Here is a 21,645-nt window from a genome sequence, read left to right as displayed (position 1 = left end):
GGCTCTCCCAGGGTACACATACCACAGGGGCCAGAACCACTCTTTAAATATATTTTCATTTGCCTCCTTCTCCTACGACTGAAGCTGTATTACCATACCTAATTTCTAAAACTCCTTTTTAATGGGGGTCATTCTTCTTGCCTTGAAACTGGCTCATTTTATTGCTTTGGAGCCTCTGTGGAGCCTGGTGATTTTATATTCTTTTGATACTCACATATGGTTTGGTTTTTGCTAAATCAAATGATACAGTCGGCATGTGATGACTTTAGGGGCCTTCTAAACCTCACCTGCTCAGTGGTTGCTAAAATTACCTAAAAGTGTTTACTTGTTAATTATACAAATTAGAGATAAGGTTTAAAATACAAAGTACCTGCAAATGAGCATGCACGGTAGTAAAATTGCACTGATGTATAAATGGCTGTCATCTGTCTATCTACTTATTTATCTATGCTCTAAGTTTAAATGATCAAAATTTATGGAGATATTTGGAAGCATTATGTTTCTGAAATGGAGATATACCTTATTGGAAGGTGGGGAATCATCAAATGATAGAGTTTTAGTTAGGGTCAGAGTATTCTTATCTCACCGAGTACATCCTTGTTTATTAAACAGTTCTGCCTCAGTTTAATCCTAGCAAAAGGAGTTTGTATGCCTTTGTCAAAAAGACTGTGAAAGTATAGTATTGACATACGTGGGTGAAAACCTTTCTGTCTCCTCTGACTGTGTGATTGAAGGCAAGGTATTCAGTTTCCCTCAAGTGCAGTTTCTATACATTTGAAATGAAGGTCATGTGTACAAACCACCTTCTCTAGGTCACCACTGTGCTGTGTATAAGATTGACATGTGTTTTAGCTTGTAATCTCGATTCACTCCCATTTCATGGATGAAAAAATAGGGAGGCTTATTGGTTTGTTATGGGGGTTAAATGAGAGAGGCTTATAAAGTACAAGGTACAGGTCTCATAGCTCACAGGCACTCAATAACTAGTTGTCAAGTCCTTGATGTCCTCTGACAAGGGCACCGCAAGAGGACTAACTCAAATCCTAAATTAATGACTTGAACTTTTTAAGCACCTATTTATTTCCTACCTGTAAAGATGTGTTCCTGCTTCTTTCCCTGGTGAATTTCTGCTCTGTATTTCAGATTCATGTTTTATCTACCATGAGTCCTCCATATTCACTCCATGGACAATGATATTTTTTCCTTTCTTCATATTTCTTTATCTCAGAATTTATGTCCCTTGGTCTGACTCTATAAAATTTGGAGTCCAGGGCTTGTAGCCTAATTTTGTAATTTACTGCAGAAGGACTCAAGGCAAAATATTTAATTTTTCTGTATCCTGGTTTCCTCCTTTGCAAAATGGGGTGGATCTCAATTAAATGTACCTTGAGGGCTAAAGATCAAATTAAATAACATATGTGTAAGTACTAAATGCGTGTAAATATGTGTACAGTGAGTCTTCCATAAATGCTAGTTCTGGCCCTCAATTGTCCCCCTAAAACTAATATTTGTGAAGCACAGATCATTTCTTATTTCTTGTTTATACACATATCTAACGCATGCTCATTACCATGAATTTTTCTGGTTATATTCAAACATGCAATTTCCCACATGTGCTATGCTTTCTAAGATATGCATTTTGAAATTTTTTTCCTTTTTTTTATGAAATCATAGCTGTGTACATTGATATGATCATGGGGCATCATTCACTAGCTTCACAGACCGTTTGACACACTTTCATCACACTAGTTAACATAGCCTTCCTGGCATTCTCTCAGTTACTGTGCCAAGACACTTACATTCCACATTTACCAAGTTTCACATATACCCTTGTAAGATGAAATTTTTTTCCTGACTGACTCCTATTCATCCCTCAACACCTCAGGCATCACTTCCTCTTGGAAGCCCTCTGGGTTCCCTTAGGCTGATGTTTTCCTCCATTCCCAAGGCACTATGGGTTTCTAGCATTCTTCTTACAGTTTTATGGCCTATGAACATATTTTCCTACTCTGGTGGACCTGGATGCCCTGGTCCTGCCCCGGGAGCAGGGTCTGTTAAGACCTGTGGAACTGGCTGCTATTGACTGAAGAAATGTAAAGTTAGAAGCAGTGAGAGACAAAGAGACAAGACACACAGAATAGAGGTGGGAGCACAGGAGACCGCCACCCATTTGTGGGGTTCTGGCAAGTGGCCCTGAGTGTCAGTTCCACTCACCTTTTTGTGAAGGCTATTTGCTTATTAGCCCAGAGGGTAAGCTCAGGAAGAGAACAACGACAGCAGTTTCTCCTAGCGAGCATATCAGCTCCTATTGTTTCTATAATGATTAACTCTAAGGTCTGAGCAGTCTTGAGAAATCTGAAACCTGAGCCTGGTATGGAGGCAGCCTCCCGTCTGTGCTCACACACACAGATTCTTTTTTTTTTTTAAGAAAAAACAGGTTTATTATAGAAGATGGTTAATTTACATGTATACATTCCCTTGTATCTCTTAGGGTACTTATGTAGACGAGGACATGTATTAAACATTTAAGAGGGAAGGAATGTGAACATAGAGAATAAATGGTAGAAGGAAGAGCAAACTGAGAGTGCGCATTTATAAGAACAGAAAACAAATCTCACTCCAAGTATTTTCAGTGAAGGGGTATTAATGTAGGGACTACTTACAGTGGTATGGGAAGAATGGAGGTTAAAAAAAAAAAAAGAACAGGAAGGTGTATTGCTTTTCTTTTCTTTTCTTTTTTTTTAGAGTATTTTTAAAGAATTTATTTATTTATTTTTAATTAAATCATAGCTGTGTACATCAATATGATCATGGGGCACCATACACTTGTTTCATGGAATATTTGACGCATTTTCACACACAGATTCTTAGAGAGGTGTTAATCTCCAGTAGTTCACTGAAGAGTAAAACGACACTGGTGTCAGCCTCCTCTGAAAAATCTGTGGGAAAGAGGAATTTTACTCTCATCACGACCACTGCAGAAAGTCTTCCTCTGTGATAAGGGATTTAAGCCCTTCTACCTGTATGTCAGGGCTGGAGCTGTTCCCTTAATCTCTGCCTTGGCCAAATCCAAATCTCCTCAGTGGGCATTTGCTTTGACTGTTGACTAGTTAGTTCCTTGCTAGGCCTTGCACACAGCTGTCTGTGCTGCCATTATTCCGTAGGGGTGTCACAGACCCAGAAGGGGTGTTAGCAAGCTGTATCCCCTAAAGGCCAGGCTTTCAGGAAACTGCTCAAATAAGAAACTTAACAGTGGCTGTTTTAAAGGTAAACTAGCTGACTTTTCTTTGTTCTGCCTTGCTCAGCTTATTTTTTTATGTTCCCCCTTTTCTGGGGGTGTTTTCCTTTGCTAAGAATGGGGTCTTGGGTCCCCACTGTGTCTGCCTGCACCTGGAGACTCTTGAGAAGTAATTTATTTATCTTTGGATCCCTGGAGGATAGTTCAGGTCATGAAACACAGGTGCTCAAGGAATATTTGTTAAATAAATATGTGAAAGGATGGGTGTGGAGAAAGACTCTTGGGAACTGCATGCTACCGTGGGGTAAAACCTCATGCCAGACCCCAGAAATGTCTGATTGCCAATGAATATGTTGAGCATTAAATTATCCAACATACTGCTAGCATTTCTGGCAATTTTTTCATGCCTCAATTTCCACTCTCTCTCAAACTCTCAGATGTAGCAAAAGACTTGTCAACAGTTGGCTCACTGGTCAGTCATTACGCGGACGTTTGAAAATTGAACCATAAAAAAAATTAAAAATTAAAAAAAACAAAACAAAAGAAAATTTAACCATAAGAGATAACGTGCCTTTATTTGGCAACTGTTTTATGTAACGTACAAACACAGTGATGGTTCAAATATCTCTGTATTTGTATGCACGCAGTAGCTGATCTATAAAACATATGGCATTTTGAAATATTGATCTCTTCAGTGCCAGCAAGTTAAGAGATATTAGTGTAGCCTGGGTTTCCATTTGGAACCATAGGATTAGAGTCAGAGAAGTGGAAAATTGGAATAGACCAAAATTCATGTGAAGTGGCAAGTACAGCTGCTAAAGAAGGAGAGCAACAAATAAAGGACACATTATTTTAAAAGCTGACTCAACCATCAAATAGGAAGGGAGCAGGCCGATGAATAGGCTTTAACTGCCTCGGCTTCCTGCGCCTCCAGGTTGGTTTTTCAGACTTAAATTCAGCACAACAGCTGGAAAAGGCAAAACCGAATTGATTTGGAAGCAGGAAAAGGGGGTATCTCTATGGATTGCTGTCACTTCTGCCACGAAAATAAATGGGGAGATGAATTCAGAAATAAGTTAATTGTGATCTGGAAAGATTGACACATTAATAGGACATTTTCCTAAAGCTTGGAGTTATGCCTAAACAGGACCTTGTGAGTTTTTTTCAATGTCACATGCACTGTGAAGTCCTTCTAGAGCAGGGGTGTCCAACCTGCGGCCTGTGGGCCGTATGCTGATTTGGGGAGGGCTTTTTTAGTTTATCTGTGATGTTCGATATCATGAAAAGTATGCACAGACCCTTTTTTGCTAATCAGCTTCTGTTAGTATTTGTGTATTTACTGTGTATCCCAAGACAACTCTCATTCTTCCAATGTGCAACAGAAAAAAAAAAAGAGGTTGAACACCCCTGGCTAGAGCCTCCCATTCATGTGCACCTGCAGAACTGATCGTCATTTTTGAAAGATTCTGTGATAATGCCTCGCACATGTGACTTCGTGGATGGGAAATCATTTCCTTTGCTCTGGGGAGGGACTGAGTTTCATTAGACTCTGTGCATCTAGAGATGAAGCACCAAGCCCATCAGCTGGCACATAGGAGGCAATTCATAAATACATTTTGACTGAATGGTTGTTGAATTCTTCTAGAAAAAATTTAGAAATAACACAATTCATATTCTACCCACGAGACATTAAAGGAATCTCTATCCAAGGGCTTATTCTCCATTCTCAGATGGGACTAATTTCCTCCTTGATTGCAGGGAAAAAGTAAAAGCTCAGTAACATTGAGGCAATGTACTAGATGAAAGAAGGAAAGAGAAAGCATACTTTATATAATATTTGTAAAATGAAAGAATGGCTTTTTGTCAGCAGTTCTTATCTCCATGGTTCTTCTCTCTCCAACAGCCTTTGTAAGTTATGGTCCACCATGTTCCTGACATCAAACCATAAAAGGTCACCTAGAAGATTTTAAGAAAGATTTTTTGCACCTAGTGGCAAAGACAGTAACAGTCACCAAATATTTTATTTGCTACCTGAGAGGTTTCTCAGTCACCTCTCAGGTAGAGAGGTCCATGTGGCTACTTCTGGCCAGTGAGCTGTTGGGAAATGATCTCCCTCCTTTGCAGATTAAGGCAGTTAGTAGCCCACATACAATCTGCTACTTTCTCTCTCTCTTCCCCTTCTAGCAACAAAAGAGGCTGCATACTACAGATGGGGTTGGAAAAGGGGGTGGAGCCACCCTCAGCACAGGTCATTTAGCGTAATGAAGCCCCCCACATACACATTAGCCACTGGGGACATGCAGAGTAAGAGAGAATTAAATGTGTGTTCTAAGTAGCTGCAATTTGAGGGTGGTTTGCTGTGGCAGCGTAACCCAGGCTATTCTAACACCGATCATTCATTGAGCAATTCTCTTTTACATACACTTTCAACTACATTTCCCTCTCAGTCTGATCTTGTCTTTTCTGTATTTTATATTCTATAATGTTATGGATTTATTATTTAAAAAAATTTTTTTTGTTTGTTTTTAAGGATTTGGAGTGGGGAAGAATGCCAGTATTTTTGCTCCTCCAGCAATTTTGATGTGATCTCACAACACTTCCATATTGTGGGAACATTTATGGCTGGCAATTCATAAGAGTTTGGGTGAAATGAAGCTGCTTGAAACACATTTCTATCCTTTGAAAAAGGCTTCATGGTGCAAAGTGACTGTTCTTCCTATAGTCTCATTTGTGCCACCGAGACTTACCAAACAATTGCGTATTTTGATTGAGCAAAATTATCACATACTTATTATATGCCTAACCTTGTACTTGCTAGATGCTGTTAAATATAATGGGGAATTATATTTGAGGAGGAATAAAGGAGAATTATAAAACATAGTTGCTGCTTTCCAAAAGATATATAACCTTTATAGTTTTTTTTTTTTTTTTTGTAGAGACAGAGTCTCACTTTACGGCCCTCGGTAGAGTGCCCTGATGTCACTCAGCTCACAGCAACCTCCAACTTTTGGGCTTCCGTGATTCTCTTGTCTCAGCCTCCCGAGCAGCTGGGACTACAGGCGCCCGCCACAACGCCCGGCTATTTTTTGGTTGCAGTTTGGCTGAGGCTGTGTTTGAACCCGCTACCCTCGGTGTATGTGGCCGGTGCCCTACTCGCTGAGCCACAGGCGCCACCTTTATAGTTTTGAGGGCGAAAAATATTCTGCAGTAGAAGCAATAATGTAACTAAGCAGGAAAATATTGAAGGATATTGAGTAATTGTCATTTTCCATTGAGGCCCAAAGACACAGATAAGAGTTAATCTGCTTTGGCATAGCTGGACTCTGTCATCTTGTATTTTAATCATGGTGGCGATCCCTTAGACAATTGTTCTTGGAGAGTGCCTTTTTTTTTCTCTGCTGGGTTCTAAATTAATGAGGTGAAGTAGGTGAAAGGAAGTTTCTCAGAGGGGCTGTAATTTGAATTTGACCCTGAAGAATGTGATGCTAGGAAGAGGTGAGGAAAGCATCCTATGCTTTGAAAAGAAAGATTAGAATGGAGGGGAAATGGAAATGACCAGGTGGATAGAAGTGATCCTGTGGGGGGTCTTGTTCTCTCATCAGAAATCTGACTCTTCATTAGTTAACCTTGTCAGTTGCTTAATCATGTCCCTTCCCCACCATCAATTTTGTAAAATCTGCGAGATGATTAAAATGTGAGAACATTTCAACTTTTACTAAAATATCTGAGTTTTAGTTATTTCAGCATCCACACAAAGCTGCAAACTCATTTTTTAAGCAATCTCTCTTTATCATTATCTGTCTTTAATTCTGTTCCCATTCGTCTTCCACTATCTGCTAACATCAGACCGGTTCACAGGCTGAGGTGCGGCAATGGCGTTTCCGTGAGGACACCTCATCGTCTAAACAGAACCCTAACAGGATGCTCATTTTCTAGTGTCTTCATTCATTCTTCTGTTTATTCCACAAGTGTTCACTAGATGTCAGCAATTGTGCCAGATGTTAGGTGTACAGAGAAGAACAGTGGATTCTCTGCCCTCAGAGTAGTCATTGTCTCAGAAGAGAAATAGACTTACAATATCTGGTGTGATAATTAGAGTGACAATAAAGAAACAGTAGATGATTTAACTCTTAACAGCTGAAGTTCAAAACTGACCAGAATGTTATGTGTCAGCTAATGTCTGTTTTTGACTACCTTGACTTGTGTTCCTTTGGGTTAGTCTGAGCCTTACGTGTAAAAGTGATTCAACAGCTGCTGCCCAGGGTGCTTCTGCCAGAAAAAGAGGAAAGAGATATAAAGAGACCAAAAATAGTAAATATGTAGCATACATAGTGAGCCTATCTCAACAGAATTCTAAAAAGCCGTAAAACAGACCAGTGCAGAGGGGAGAGGCCTTGCATAAAAACTAGACCAAGTCTTGAGGGGAAGAGCAGGTGCGTGGACCAAGGACAGATTCAATTTGCAGCCTTCTTTCTACTCTGTTTTGTTTACCAGGAAACTGACTTCTATGAGCTTCTCCCACCAAACGTCATTGCCTCAGGACTTCCACAGTCAGTCAAAGACCAGAAGGTGGAAGTGGAGGAGGGAGGAGTAATTATTCTCCTGGCTCCCTCCCTGCTGGGCTGGGAGGGCAGTGGCTGTGTCCCTCCCTGAAGGCCAGAGCCTCTGTCCTGTGAGCCTCTCCTACAGCTACAGCTACTAGCACCAGAGTGGCTTTCACCCTCACCAGGGTCTCTCTAGAGCCTTTCCCCTCTCCTTGCTCTTTCAGGGTAAGGGGAAGAGTTGCTCCCTACTGTTGCAACTCAGTTGCAACAGTTGGGAGTGCCTCACGGTTCCTTGTTGGCTTTCTTTAGCCTTCTTCACTTCATTTAAAAATGTGATATATTACTTTGGTCTGTCTCTTGTGGGTCCCCTAAAACAGAGTGAGACCTATGCTGGTGTTGGATTAAAATACAACTGAGGACACAGATCCCAACACTTGGAGACTACAGAAACAGACAATGGGTAACAGATAAGGGCTCAGGTGGGTGGAACCCCAGCAGCCGTAGCCCTGGAGCAGGCAACACCCCTCATCCCCCAGTAAGTCAGGGAAGAGCTGATGCTAAGTGATAGCAGGGCCACTGCACTGGACAGCTCCAGTGGCTGCTATTCACTTCGTCTTCTAAGTAATAAAATGTTTTCATGGGTGTTCAGAAGCCAATTCTTGTTTTAGGGTGGGAGCTGGATGAGATAAAGTACTGGGATGCTGGGTCTGGCGTCCTTGTAAGATCGCTGATTAGGTGGGGGCTTTGAGTTCTAAACACCACTGAGGATGGGAATAACACCACTTCTAAAAATTCTAACGAGAGCATTAGCAGTTCCTCCAATGGCTGCAGTTCCTTTGGTTATTTCAATGGTCTAAGCCCCAGAGTTCTTGCCTATTGACTGGGGGATAATGATACCCACTCTTCTGTGAGGGCTAATCTTGTAGCAGTCTGTGGGAAGGATAGTTGGGGCATACATGTGGCATTCGGTTTCTGAGCACTGCATCTGGTGTTCATTATGTGCCTCTTAGCTAGAAGTTCATAAAGTACTTTCTCTTGTCTGCCATGTGACAGAGTCTGATTTTCAGAAATGGTACACAATCTCAGAGCAAAACTAAGCACCAGGTTGTCTTGGTGCTCAGTGACCTGAATTAAGGAGCCCAACTATTTTCAGTTCTTACTGAAGAAAGGACAAAATCTTTCTTACAGTTTGGGGCTAAGTCAAATGGCAAAGATGGAAGAAAACATTGCAGTGGGATATAAGGCTCGGCCAGTCATTATATTGTCACGTGGATTATGTTATGGGGGAAAAAAACCCACACAGAAATCCTAAACTAACCAAGATGTGTCTGTGATAAACAGCCTCATCTCTATAAATATTTAGCAACCTAAAAGGGCATCAATTATTTTAATTGGGAAAATGGGCTTTCTAGCATTGCCCTAATCCCAGTCAAGTTGTCAGAATCATTAAACTCCATGTAATTCCATCGAAGTTCCTATATGATTTTAAATATTCAGAGGTATTTTATTACATAATATATTTAGATGATGAATCCAAATAATCGACCTAGTAATTTATTCCTTAATTGGACTTATGACTTTTCTTCATTTTTTGCAAGATTTCTTCCCCCCACAAAATCAATTTCAATAAGATTATATGGAGAGTTACTTTTAGTGAAGGGTTTTACTGGAAAAATATTCCCATAAGTACTTTATCTAAGAGGATTAAAGGGCATTGAAAACATAAATTTGCATACCTATAATATCAGTTACAGACTTTTCTAAAATAAATAATAATAATATTGTAATGAGATGAGAAATTCCACTGCACACATGCTATTAGAAGCAGCTCAGCAATAAAATACTGCTTTTAATACAGCATTAAAAAACTGATGACAATCCGATTAAGCCAACTATTTCCTCCTTGGTTTAGGGTTACTTTCCTGATGTCCCCCATGGCTCCATCCAGATTTTTGTCTTTGCTCTGCCCAGAATTGGTGTTATAGTTTACCATCATTTGCAATTTTATGGAAAATTGTAAAGCAGTATAACATGCTATTAAGACATAAGGACTGTGTATTTGGAGAGTGGAGTGAATTATGAAATCACAGACTTTGAATATTTCCCTAAAACTCACATGCCAGTGAGTCAGTCAAATTTTGATAAAAAACTTGGCATAAATCGTGTTGAAATAAGGTGAAAGGGGCAATAAACTGGCCATACTCCCATAATATCTACCATGATTTAATTAAATAGGAGCTGAAGATACAGACCAGGTAGGTGACTCAGGCTTTTTCTTTTTTCCTTACACTTATGCAGTGAGGAAATGAGTCTAACCCAAGACTTTTGGAATCCCACTACCTAGCTGTCATTCTATGTGTAGCCGTGGGCAGTGCCGAGGGGTGGGGGTGGGAAGGAGGTGACGTCAGAACCAGGATCGCTGACACGTGTACTTGGAACTTGATGAATTAAGCTCCCTTAATGTTTCAGCCTGACACATCCTTTCTTCATATGGGCCCAAACCTAATGACAATAATGCACACTATTTATTTTTGCTGAATTTCCAGAAGGAGCTAGTCGATTATAGAGAAAATAAGTTTTGATATTCTGATCGATTTTACAGAAATGATTTGATTCAGTTGTATTTCTACAAGACCTTAATGAATTACTACTGTATTTCAAGCACCATGTCAGGCACTAGTGATATGCAGATAAGTGAGATGTGATCCTGGTTCTGAGCAGGCTCACAGTTTACTGGTGGAAGGCACAAATGTGCATAAATTGGGTGACAAGGGCACTATCACAGAGAGGTGGAGCACAAAGGAGAGAAGTTGCCAAAATTGTCCCTGCCATGGGGATGGAGTGGCAGTGAGGGTGTGCTCGGTCAAAGTAACAGCTGGACCAGGGTGCTTAGGTGAATCTTGGGAAAAGCCTAGAATGTTCATAGGGAGCTGGTAGAAGCTCAGCTGAGCCAGAGGATTGCGATGAGAAGCTGCAGAGATTACCACGGGCTCATCCTGGGGGTCTCTAACGTCTTATTAAGGAATTTAGACTTCACCTTATAAGAAGATTTAAAGGCAGGATAGAAACATGGTCAAAATTAAAAGTTAAACATCTACGGAGAGGAAAGATCTGATGGCACGTGTGCAACTGGAGTGGAGACAAGTGAGAAGGATGTTGTAAGAACATTAATAACTAATGTTCTCTGAGCTTGTAATATGTGCCAGACACATGGATTAACTTATTAAATCCTTACTGTAACCCTGAATGGTAGTTACTATTAGTATTAATGATAGTTTATTCAAGAGAGGCAAATGTTTGGGCAGCTTAATAACTTGTCCAATGTAGGAGAGTAATGGCAGAGCTGGGACTTTAACTCAGATGCTTAATCACATCTGGGTCCTTCCTTCCTAAGGAAGGCATGTGGCCATTGTGAGCCATGACAAAGCAGCAGGAGGAGGAACGGAGACAGGGCACAGCGCAGAGACATTAAGAAGGTGGAATCTGAGAGAGCTAATTTAATTGATAAAACAATATCTTCCTCTTTCATAAATATGCTGGGTCATCTAGTCCAATAGTCTGGAGCTTCAAATGAACTGATTTTGAGGCTATTACTTTTTATTCTATTAGTATTTTTAAATTCACTGTGGAATAATCCTCAAGCTCTTTTTAAAGCAGAAGCAAGGGTAGCTTTTTGAGGTCAAAAGGCAAACCAAAATCAAGTCTGTGAAGCTGTCATAGGTCAAGGGTCCCCTGTGCATCCTCTGAGCTCTCCAAGTTGTCTGTGTTTACTTCTATCTTTCTATTTACCTTGTCCTTGTTAGGTAGGCATAGGAGGAAGAAGAGAAGATGGTACTAGGAGATGCTTTGTCTACGATAAGAGGGATAAATCGACCAGAGGAGGCTCCCAAGGAAGAAAAGATGTCATGTGAAAGAGGCTTCCAAGGACTGACCGGGTATAGGGTCTATGATAGGGGGTCTCCAAGGAGTGACTAACGAAAAAGAGGTAGAGAAACTACAAAGTGGAGATATGATCAAGGCCACAAAAAAGGGTCTTTGGAACATACACACAAGTAAGATGGCAGTGTCCCTAGATGAACTACTCATTAACATAGTGAAAATCTTGCCATGGAGGTTTACAAATACCATGGTAACCATTGGAAATTGCTTTACACGGATTAAGAAGGGAAGGATTCATCATCCTGGGAATTCTCCCTCTTTTTCCAAGAAAAACTATGAACATTTCACCGCTCACTTAACATAGAATTAGGGGATCAACATAAAGGGAAGGAATCTTGTCAAACTCAAGGTCTCCACTCATGGGGGTAGACTATTTCTTCCCCAGAACATGCTATGCTTTAATAACCTTTGCACCTTGCCTGCTTGGTCTGCTTATTCATCTGTCAGCTTAGTCCCTGTAACCATTCTTTGGTACTTAGAAACAAGAATTAGGGAACACAGACCCCACACCTACACTGTACTCGAGCAATCTGGTTGTTGCTATGTATCTTTCTCCAAATTATGATTTTGAAAGCATGAATCATTTTCCAGTCCAGTTAAATTCAACAGACATACATGGAGAGTCTGCCATGACCTAGGTGTAGGTTTTATTTTAGGCTCTAGCAATAGGTATATGTACAATTCTGGCCAGACAGCTTGGTGTGAAAAGTTGTGGTATTATTAGTCCATTTCAGCATAGTGCGGTGAGAGCTCTCAAAATGGTAAAATAGAGCTAATGGATGTATAGATGAGGTATACTGTATCACGTTAGTCTGAGAGACAGAAGGGATTTGGGCAGGTTTCCAAGAGGAGATTATGGAGGTGGGTGTTTTAAAATGGTAGCTGTTACTATTATTCAGGTATAGTAAGGCCAACTGATCAGAAGACAATCGTCATTGAAAAGATAGTCGTTACAGTTCTCAAGAGGAAGAAGCATGTCATGCCATGCAGGCCCTGGGGGAAGCGCAAGGCTTGGCCAGGAAGCAGAGGGACTCAGGGGAAAATATGGGCAAAATTGTTATTATGCTTTCTGCAAGAAGCAACAGGTGAAACAAAACTAACAGGTTTAGGGTTGACTAGTTTGAATAATTTCATTAGGCTCTTGGGTGTAGGGACTGTCCCCAGTGGTCTGGGATCTGACTTTTGGGTGATCAGGTGGCCCTGAGTGTGAGTGACCAATGGAGGAGGTGCTGGGGTGTGGGGTCTGGATTGGTTAGTTTGCAAATGAAAGGTGCACGCATAGAGGAGAGGAGAGTTACTTCTTTCTTTAGGAATTGGCAATACCTGGGAGGGGTGGTCTCTCCAAAGTCAGCAAGGCCTCAAATGTCAAACCATCAGAATACAGAAAATAAAAAGGCAGGAGTAATGAAAAAGAACTACCTAGGTAAAGAATTGGCCAAGGGCACATCAAGAAGAACAAAAACTTGAGCAGATAGGGGGTGAGCAGAATAGCACAGTGTGTCCCCTGCATGTCATGAACTAAAATGAAATCCTAAGTACTCCACCCGCTGAATGCACCCCCTCTTGGCCAAGGAGGCCCCAGAAAAACCTTAAAACTGAGTTCCTGGCTACAGACAGAAAGAAGTTGGACATGCTTTGGATAATAAGATACTACATTATTAACAGGACCTAAGCCATGCAGAGCAAAGGTGAACTCATGTTCAGGTCATCAACATAGTTAGTAGATCCCTCCAGTCAGGGAACTGTAGCTTGTCTCTGCTTAAGAGACTTCCTTATCTTAGAACATTGCAAGCCTTTTGATAAAGCTTTAACCAATTACAAATCAAAAAATCTTTGAACCTATTTATTTATTATTCTTATTTTTTAATAGGAGCCGAAGTTTTATTTGTTCATTTCTTGCATTTGAAGTAGTCTTTGATGACATCTTTGGCCTGAGATTCTTTGCCATAATCCTTGACTACTACACAACTGCAGCCAACCACTTTACGGGGTTTCCCCTCTCTGTCAATTTTACAAAGGCCTACCTATTCCCCTAGTTTCTTGTTGTCATCAACTTTAATTAGGTTGATTTGGTGTTCAGCACAAGGGGCCTCCACCAACTTGACATGCACAGGCTCATCACAGTTGGATGCAAGCACACAAAGATGGGCTTGGCGCTTGTCTAAGGCTTTGGCAGCTTCGCGGATTCCACGTGCAAGGCGGTCATGGATGAGGGCGGTCTTCAGCACCTCTTGTAAAGTGGTGTTAACATCCATTACACCTCCAGCAGCAATGCCTTCCTTGGCAATGGCGGTGGGTTACTGTGAAGCTGAATCTTGACCTCGCCTAGGCCTCCACCTCCGTGCTATTCGGCGGCGGCGGGGAAAGAGCCTTTGAACCTATTTATTACCTGTTAACCCCCACTTCAGGATGTTCTGCCTTTTTGAGCCAAACCAATACACAAACCAATGCATTGATTTATGATTGTACCTATAATTTCTGTCTCCTTAAATTGTGTAAACGCAAACTATAACCCAACTATCTTCTGACTACTTGCTCAAGACTTCTTGGTCATATTTTCCCAGGTCATGGTCACACACACTGGCTCAGAATAAAAGTCTTCAAACTATTTTACAGTGTTCCGCCCCCGCCCCACCCCATTAATGCCTATAATGGAGTTCAGTAGAATTGCAAGGTTATGGATGGTGAGAGATGAGAGGGAGAAACCAGACACAAAGTTGGGAGGAGCTTGGATTGTCTCCTGGAGGACCTGGATTGTAGAGAGCAAATGACCAGTTAGGCATGGGAAGAAGTTAGGAGAAAACCAGACAGAAGGCTGTTGTTTTCTGTCTAAATGAGAGAAGATAGAGGTTTAGAGCAAGGATACAGCAGTGGAGAGGAAAAACAAGGATGTACTTTCAAAGTAAAACAGAAAAGGGGTGGCATTATTTTGTATTGTAAGGTCTTGCCATGCAGAAGGTACTCAGATCATATTTGTTAAATAAACTCATTTATGGTAAAAAGGTACTTTTTCTTCTTTTCCAAGTTCTTACCCAAGCTACTTTACTCACCTAAAATCTCAAACCTCATAATGAATGGAGGGTGCATATTTTCTCAAATGGCTAAATCTCTTACAACAACTGTTTCTGGCCTCTCTTAAAAGAATGACAATGACTTTGGTCTAATTATCTCACATTTACTGAGGAGAATCATTATAATGCATGGGTAGCATTAAAGACTGCTCCCCTTTTACAGAACCAAAGAGGGATGATATTCTAAGCCTGATCACATAAACAGAAGAATTTTGGCCTCATTAGTTATTCAGTTTTACAGCAAAATACATGAACTTTTTTACTGTTGTAATAGTTTGGGACTGATGTAATCAGTGTGGAAGACGTTTCCAGTTTGAGTTCTAAATTTCTGAGCACATCCTCATGCAAAGACAAAGACATCAATCACATTTTTGATTCAGAAAAGTGTTTTTAGCTTAGTTTTCAGTGAAATCTCTTTTCCCATTATGACGAAGAATTTAACGAATAGAAAAGTAATGTGTATGATGTGAAGGACTTTATGGAGGTTATTTCACTTAATTTTCACATAGGCTCTAGAAAGAAGTTATTGCATAATAAATTTGATGAAATGTAACAACATACCTTAAAGAAGGAATGGGATGTGGACATGTTCTCATGGAAGGAATTTAATTCATGTTCATTTGACTCCTGAGCTCATGCTTTCCCTATTCTGCTACTAGGTTTTATTATCATCATCATCATCATATTATTATTATTATCACACAAGTGATGCTAATGACAATTTTAAAAGCAAAGAAGAATAAATTCTAACCATAATCCATTATAAAAATGTTTATTTCCTTTTGTTTACTTTTTCTAACCATTTTTTTTTCCTATTTTTACATTGCTATGTATACACTGCAGAGGTAATTTTGTATTATTTGGAAAGATTTTCAGTCCTTTTTTGAGAGAGGAGAAAAAAGAATTTAAAGTATGTGAGAGAGGCTGAAAATAGGGAGAAACAAGTTAGAAGAAGTGGAAAGAGATATGAAGGATTGGGAAACTTTGCAAAATCAAGAACATGTCAATCATTATAACTTATTTTGAAATACATTTTGCAGTCTGAAAAGAATAGTATTCTGTCATCACCAATACTTACACTTACAAGACACCTGCACCATTATGGAGCCAAACTTTCAGAGACTCAGTACATTCCTATTAGAGTAATTTGCTTTCTTTCCATATCAGCAAAGTATCATACAATTACTAGGTCATTATGGTAGTTGGATCCCTTTGTCCTAGATAATGAAATGGCCACTGAAGAGTGAAGTTGCATGCTGCCTTTGTGGGGCTTACTTAATTCTGCGATCTTGTTAACTCATCCAGGACTGGAACTGTGGTGAAACTGGAGAAAAAAATAGACTCTTTTACCTGTATTCACCCTGACCAATATTTCGAGATGGCAATCAGGAGCCAGTTACTCCCGGGTAGCATTTATTTACTAATAAATATAAACTAAACCAGTTACCCAGTTACTCCCGGGTAGCATTTATTTACTAATAAATATAAACTAAAGTTAAATAATTATTTTCACAAAGTTAATTATAATCTAATGCTTAGCTTTGTTGCCTCAAGAAATGAAGCCCCTTATTTCAGCCATGCAAATTGTATGTAGTCTGGAATCCAGCCAAGGGAGGCATCAGGACTTGAGGGAGCATAAGAAGCTTGGTGTGCCCCTTCTGCTATCTAACTGTCTTTAGGAATGATGTTTTACTGGTGCGAATTTTTCGTCAGAGCCAGTTACGGAGTATTATGATTGTTGAGCAACTGAAGTCAACACCAACAATCAGCCTACGTTGTACATGACTAGAACTGTGGTTTGAGCTATGACTATGTGGGATTGGCCCTGGGAGTGTGTTGTCAGGTAGATTGTTCTGTCCAAAGCTAGAAGTGCACCCTTAGGTGTTGGTGGTGGGCCTGGAAATGCATATTCGACACAGAAGACAGAAATCACTGTTGACGGATTAAAACAAATAGGGAACCACAGAGTTGGCCACATGTTGAGGAAAACATTTAAATTTACAGATTGAGAGTGAAAGGGGTTGGTTCAAGCACCAAATATGGGTCATATATTGCAAACAAATATTGACACGAGATGGCCATCATTATGACAAATGTTTTCTTATTATTGTACATACCATGTTGGCTTCAAACAGGGAATTCTCACGCCTCTAAGGTCATCTTTATGAAACCATCTCCAGCCAATGAGATAAATTTAGGTAACTGTATAAAATCCAGAAGTCCAGATTGTTAAGCTAACTAAAAACGAATGAATGACATGTATTTTAAATAATTAATGTGATATGAATATGGCAAAAATAAAGCCACAATCACTGGCCCCAAAGAAATTATTGCAAATATTTCGAGGCAGGTGCTTGATTAGGTTAATGATTGCTCATCCACTTGGAGTAACAACCCTCCTGTCAGCCCTCCCCACAACCCACAGGCTATTGGGAATTTTTTAATATATATTTTTAAATTTTAAATTTTAAATTTTTATGGTACATAATAGTTGTATATATTTATAGGGTACTCTGGAGGCTGGAAGTCCAAGATGGAGGTGTGGGCAGGGTTGGTGCCTCCTGAGCCCCTTCTCACTGTGCCCGCTTTTGGCCTTTTCTCCATGTATGCACAATCCTGGTGTCTCTTCCCCTTCTGATAAGGACTCCAGACCTATTGGGTTAGGGACCTACTATTATGACCTTCTTTTACCTTAATTACTTCTTTAAATGCCCCATTTTCAAGTACAGGAACAGTGGCGAATAGGGTTTCAACACAGGAATTTGGGAGAGGTGCACAATTTAGTTCCTAACAGTGATTTTATGGTACTATCCAGTCTCCACTTTTTTTTTTTTATTAAATCATAGCTGTGTACATTAATGTGATCATGGGGCACCATACACTGGTTTTATAGACCGTTTGACACATTTTCATCACACTGGTTAACATAGCCTTCCTGGCATTTTCTTAGTTATTGTGTTAAGACATTTATATTCTACATTTACTAAGTTTCACATGTACCCTTGTAAGATGCACCACAGGTGTAATCCCACCATTCACCTGCCCTCCCCTCCATCTCCCCCTTCCCCATATTCTTAGGTTATAACTGGGTTATAGCTTTCATGTGAAAGCCATAAATTAGTTTCCTAGTCGGGCTGAGTACATTGGATATGTTTTTTCCATTCTTGAGATACTTTACTAAGAAGAATATGTTCCAGCTCCATCTATGTAAACATAAAAGAGATAAAGTCGCCATCTTTCTTTAAGGCTGCATAATATTCCATGGTGTACATATACCACAATTTATTTTTATTTATTTATTTATTTTTTTTGTAGAGACAGAGTCTCACTGTACGGCCCGCGGTAGAGTGCCGTGGCGTTACACGGCTCACAGCAACCTCTAACTCTTGGGCTTACGCGATTCTCTTGCCTCAGCCTCCCGTGTAGCTGGGACTACAGGCGCCCGCCACAACGCCCAGCTATTTTTTTTTTTTTTTGTTGCAATTTGGCCGGGGCTGGGTTTGAACCCGCCACCCTCGGCATATGGGGCCGGTACCCTACTCACTGAGCCACAGGCACCGCCCTATACCACAATTTATTAATCCATTTGTGGATCAGTGGGCACTTGGGCTTTTTCCATGACTTAGCAATTATGAATTGGGCTGCAATAAACATTCTGGTACAAATGTCTTTGTTATGATGTGATTTTTTGGTCTTCTGGGTATATACCTAGTAGAGGAATTATAGGATTGAATGGCAGATTTATTTTTAGATCTCTAAGTGTTCTCCAAACATCTTTCCAAAAGGAATCTATTAATTTGCCTTCCCACCAGCAGTGTAGAAGTGTTCCCTTTTCTCCACATCCACGCCAACATCTCTGGTCTTGAGATTTTGTGATATGGGCTAATCTTACTGGAGTTAGATGATATCTCAAAGTAGTTTTGATTTGCATTTCTATGATGATTAAAGATGATGAGCATTTTTCATGTGTCTGTATGCCGTGCATCTGTCTTCTTCAGAGAAGTTTCTCATCAAGTCCCTTGCCCAGCCTGTGATGGGATCACTTGTTCTTTTCTTGCTTACACGTTTGAGTTCTCTGTGGACTCTGGTTATTAAACCTTTGTCGGAGACATAACCTGCAAATATCTTCTCCCATTCTGAGGGCTGTCTGCTTGTTTTACTTACTGTGTTCTTGGCTGTTCAGAAGTTTTTTAGTTTGAACAGGTCCCAGTAGTGTATTTTTTAAGCTGCTTCAAATGTCCGGGGGGGTCCTCATAAAATACTTGCCCAGACCAATTTCTTCAAGGGTTTTCCCTACACTGTCTTCTAGTATTTTTATAGTTTCGTGACTTAAGTTTAAATCTTTAATCCAGTGAGAGTCTATCTGAGTTAATGGATAAAAGGTGTGGGTCCAGTTTCAGTCTTCTACAGTTCACCCAGCTCCATTTGTTAAATAGGGAATCTTTTCCCCATTGAATGTTTTTAATTGGCTTGTTAAAGATCAAATAACAGTAAGTAGCTGGATCCATCTCTTGGTTCTCTATTCTATTCCAGACGTCTACTTCTCTGTTTTTGTGCCAGTAGCATGCTATTTTGATCACTATTGATTTATAGTCTGAGGTCTGGTAGCGTGATTCTTCCTGCTTTGTTTTTATTTCTGAGTAATGTCTTGGCTATTTGAGGTTTTTTTCTGATTCCATATATAATGAAGTATTATTTTTTCAAGGTCTTTAAAGTATGACAGTGGAGCTGTAATAGGGATTGCATTAAAATTGTATATTGCTTTGGGTAATATGGACATTTTAACAATGTTGATTCCTCCCAGCCATGAGCATGGAATGTTTTTCCATTTGTTAACATTTTCAGCTATTTCTTTTCTTAGAGTTTCATCGTTCTTTTTATAGAGATCTTTCACGTTTTTTGTTAGATAAACTCCCAAATATTTCATCTTTGGCATTACTGTGAATAAAATAGAGTCCTTAACTGTTTTTTTCAGCTTGACTATTGTTGGTTATATAAAGGCTACCAATTTATGAATGTTGATTTTATAACCTGAGATGCTGCTGTATTCCTTGATCACTTCTAAGAGTTTCGTAGTAGAATCCCTGGTGTTTTCCAGATGTACAGTCATATCATCTGCGAAGAGCGAATGTTTGATCTCTTTTGACTCTATATGGATACCTTTGATCGACTTTTCTTCCCTAATTGCAATGGCTAAAACTTCCATTATAATGTTAAAGAGCAGTGGAGACAATGGGCAGCCTTGTCTGGTTCTTGATCTGAGTGGAAATGATTTCAATTTAACTCCATTCAATACGATATTGGCTGTGGGTTTGCTGTAGATGGCCTCTATCAGTTTAAGAAATGTCCCTTGTATACCAATTTTCTTAAGTGCTCTTATCATGAAGCGATGCTGGATATTATCGAAAGCTTTTTCTACATCAATTGAGAGAATCATATGTTCTTTGTTTTTTAATTTGTTTATGTGCTGAATTATACTTACAGATTTACGTATATTGAACGAGCCTTGAGACCCTGGGATAAAACCAACTTGGTCATGATGTATAATTTGTTTGATGTGTTGCTGGATTCTGTTTGTTAGGATCTTATTGAATATTTTTGCATCTATATTCATAGTGATATTGGTCTATAATTTTCTTCTCTTGTTGGGTCTTTTCCTGGTTTGGGGATCAGGGTGATGTTTGCTTCATAGAACGTGTTGGGTTCCTTCTTTTTTTACATTTTGGAACAGGTTGTGTAATATAGGTACTAGTTCCTCTTTAAAGGGTTAGTAGAATTCTGACTTGAAGCCATCTTGTCCCAGGCTTTTCCTTTTAGGGAGATTTTGTATGGTTGATGCTATTTTGGAACTTGATACTGGCCTGTTCAACATTTCCCCTTGATTCTGGCTAAGTCTTAGAAAGTGACATGCTTCTAAGTATTGGTCAATTTCCTTCAGATTTTCATATTTCTGAGAATAAAGTTTCTTGTAATATACATAAGGATTTTTTGAATTTCTGAGGAGTCTGTTGTTATTTCATCTTTGTTGTTTCTGATTGATGAAATTAGAGATTTTACTCTTTTCTTCCTGGTTAGGTTAGCCAAAAGTTTATCTATTTTATTGACCTTTTCAAAAAACCAACTTTTTGATTTATTGATCTGTTATATAATTGTTTTGTTTTCAATTTGATTTAATTCTGCTGTTTTCAATTTCATTTAATTCTGCTCTAATTTTGGTTATTTCTTTTCTTCTACTGGGTTTGGGGTTGGAATGTTCTTCCTTTTCCAGTTGCTTGAGATGTCCCATTAAGTTGTTAACTTGCTCTCTTTCTGTTTTCTTGAGGAAGGCTTGCAGTGCTACAAATTTCCCTCTTAGGACTGCCTTTGTGGTATCACAGAGGTTCTGATAATTTGTTTCTTCATTATCATTTTGTTCCAAAAATTTGGGAATTTCCTTCTTAATCTAATTTCTGACCCAGCTATCAATCAGCATAAGGTTATTTAACTTCCATGTTTTTGTATGAGTATGCAGATTCCTGTTGTTACTGAGTTCAACTTTCATTCCATGGTGGTCTGAGAAGATGCAAGGAATAATTTCTATTCCTTTAAATTTGCTGAGGTTAGACTTGTGACTTAAGATGTGATCGATTTTGGAGTATGTTCCGTGGGCTCATGAGAAGTATGTGTATTCAGTTTTGTTGGGATGAAATGTTCTGTAGATGTCTGCTAAATCCAAATGGTGGATGGTTAGATTTAAATCTAAAATTTCTTTGCTCAGCTTCTATTGGAGGATCTATCCAGCACTGCCAAAGGAGTGTTGAAATCTCTGACAATTATCGAGCTAGAGGAAATCAAGTTGCTCATGTCTGTTAGA

The 21,645-nt window shown here is 39.6% G+C and overlaps 1 pseudogene; it reads right to left on the bottom strand.

Moving 5' to 3' along the window:
• Positions 1-13,605: 13,605 nt before the first annotated feature.
• On the bottom strand, positions 13,606-14,015 carry LOC128589673 (40S ribosomal protein S12-like; annotated as a pseudogene).
• Between the last annotated feature and the right edge of the window lie 7,630 nt (positions 14,016-21,645).

Source organism: Nycticebus coucang, chromosome 7 (genome assembly GCF_027406575.1).
Source record: "Nycticebus coucang isolate mNycCou1 chromosome 7, mNycCou1.pri, whole genome shotgun sequence".
Taxonomy (NCBI): domain Eukaryota; kingdom Metazoa; phylum Chordata; class Mammalia; order Primates; family Lorisidae; genus Nycticebus; species Nycticebus coucang.
This window is presented reverse-complemented; position numbering and strand designations above follow the sequence as displayed.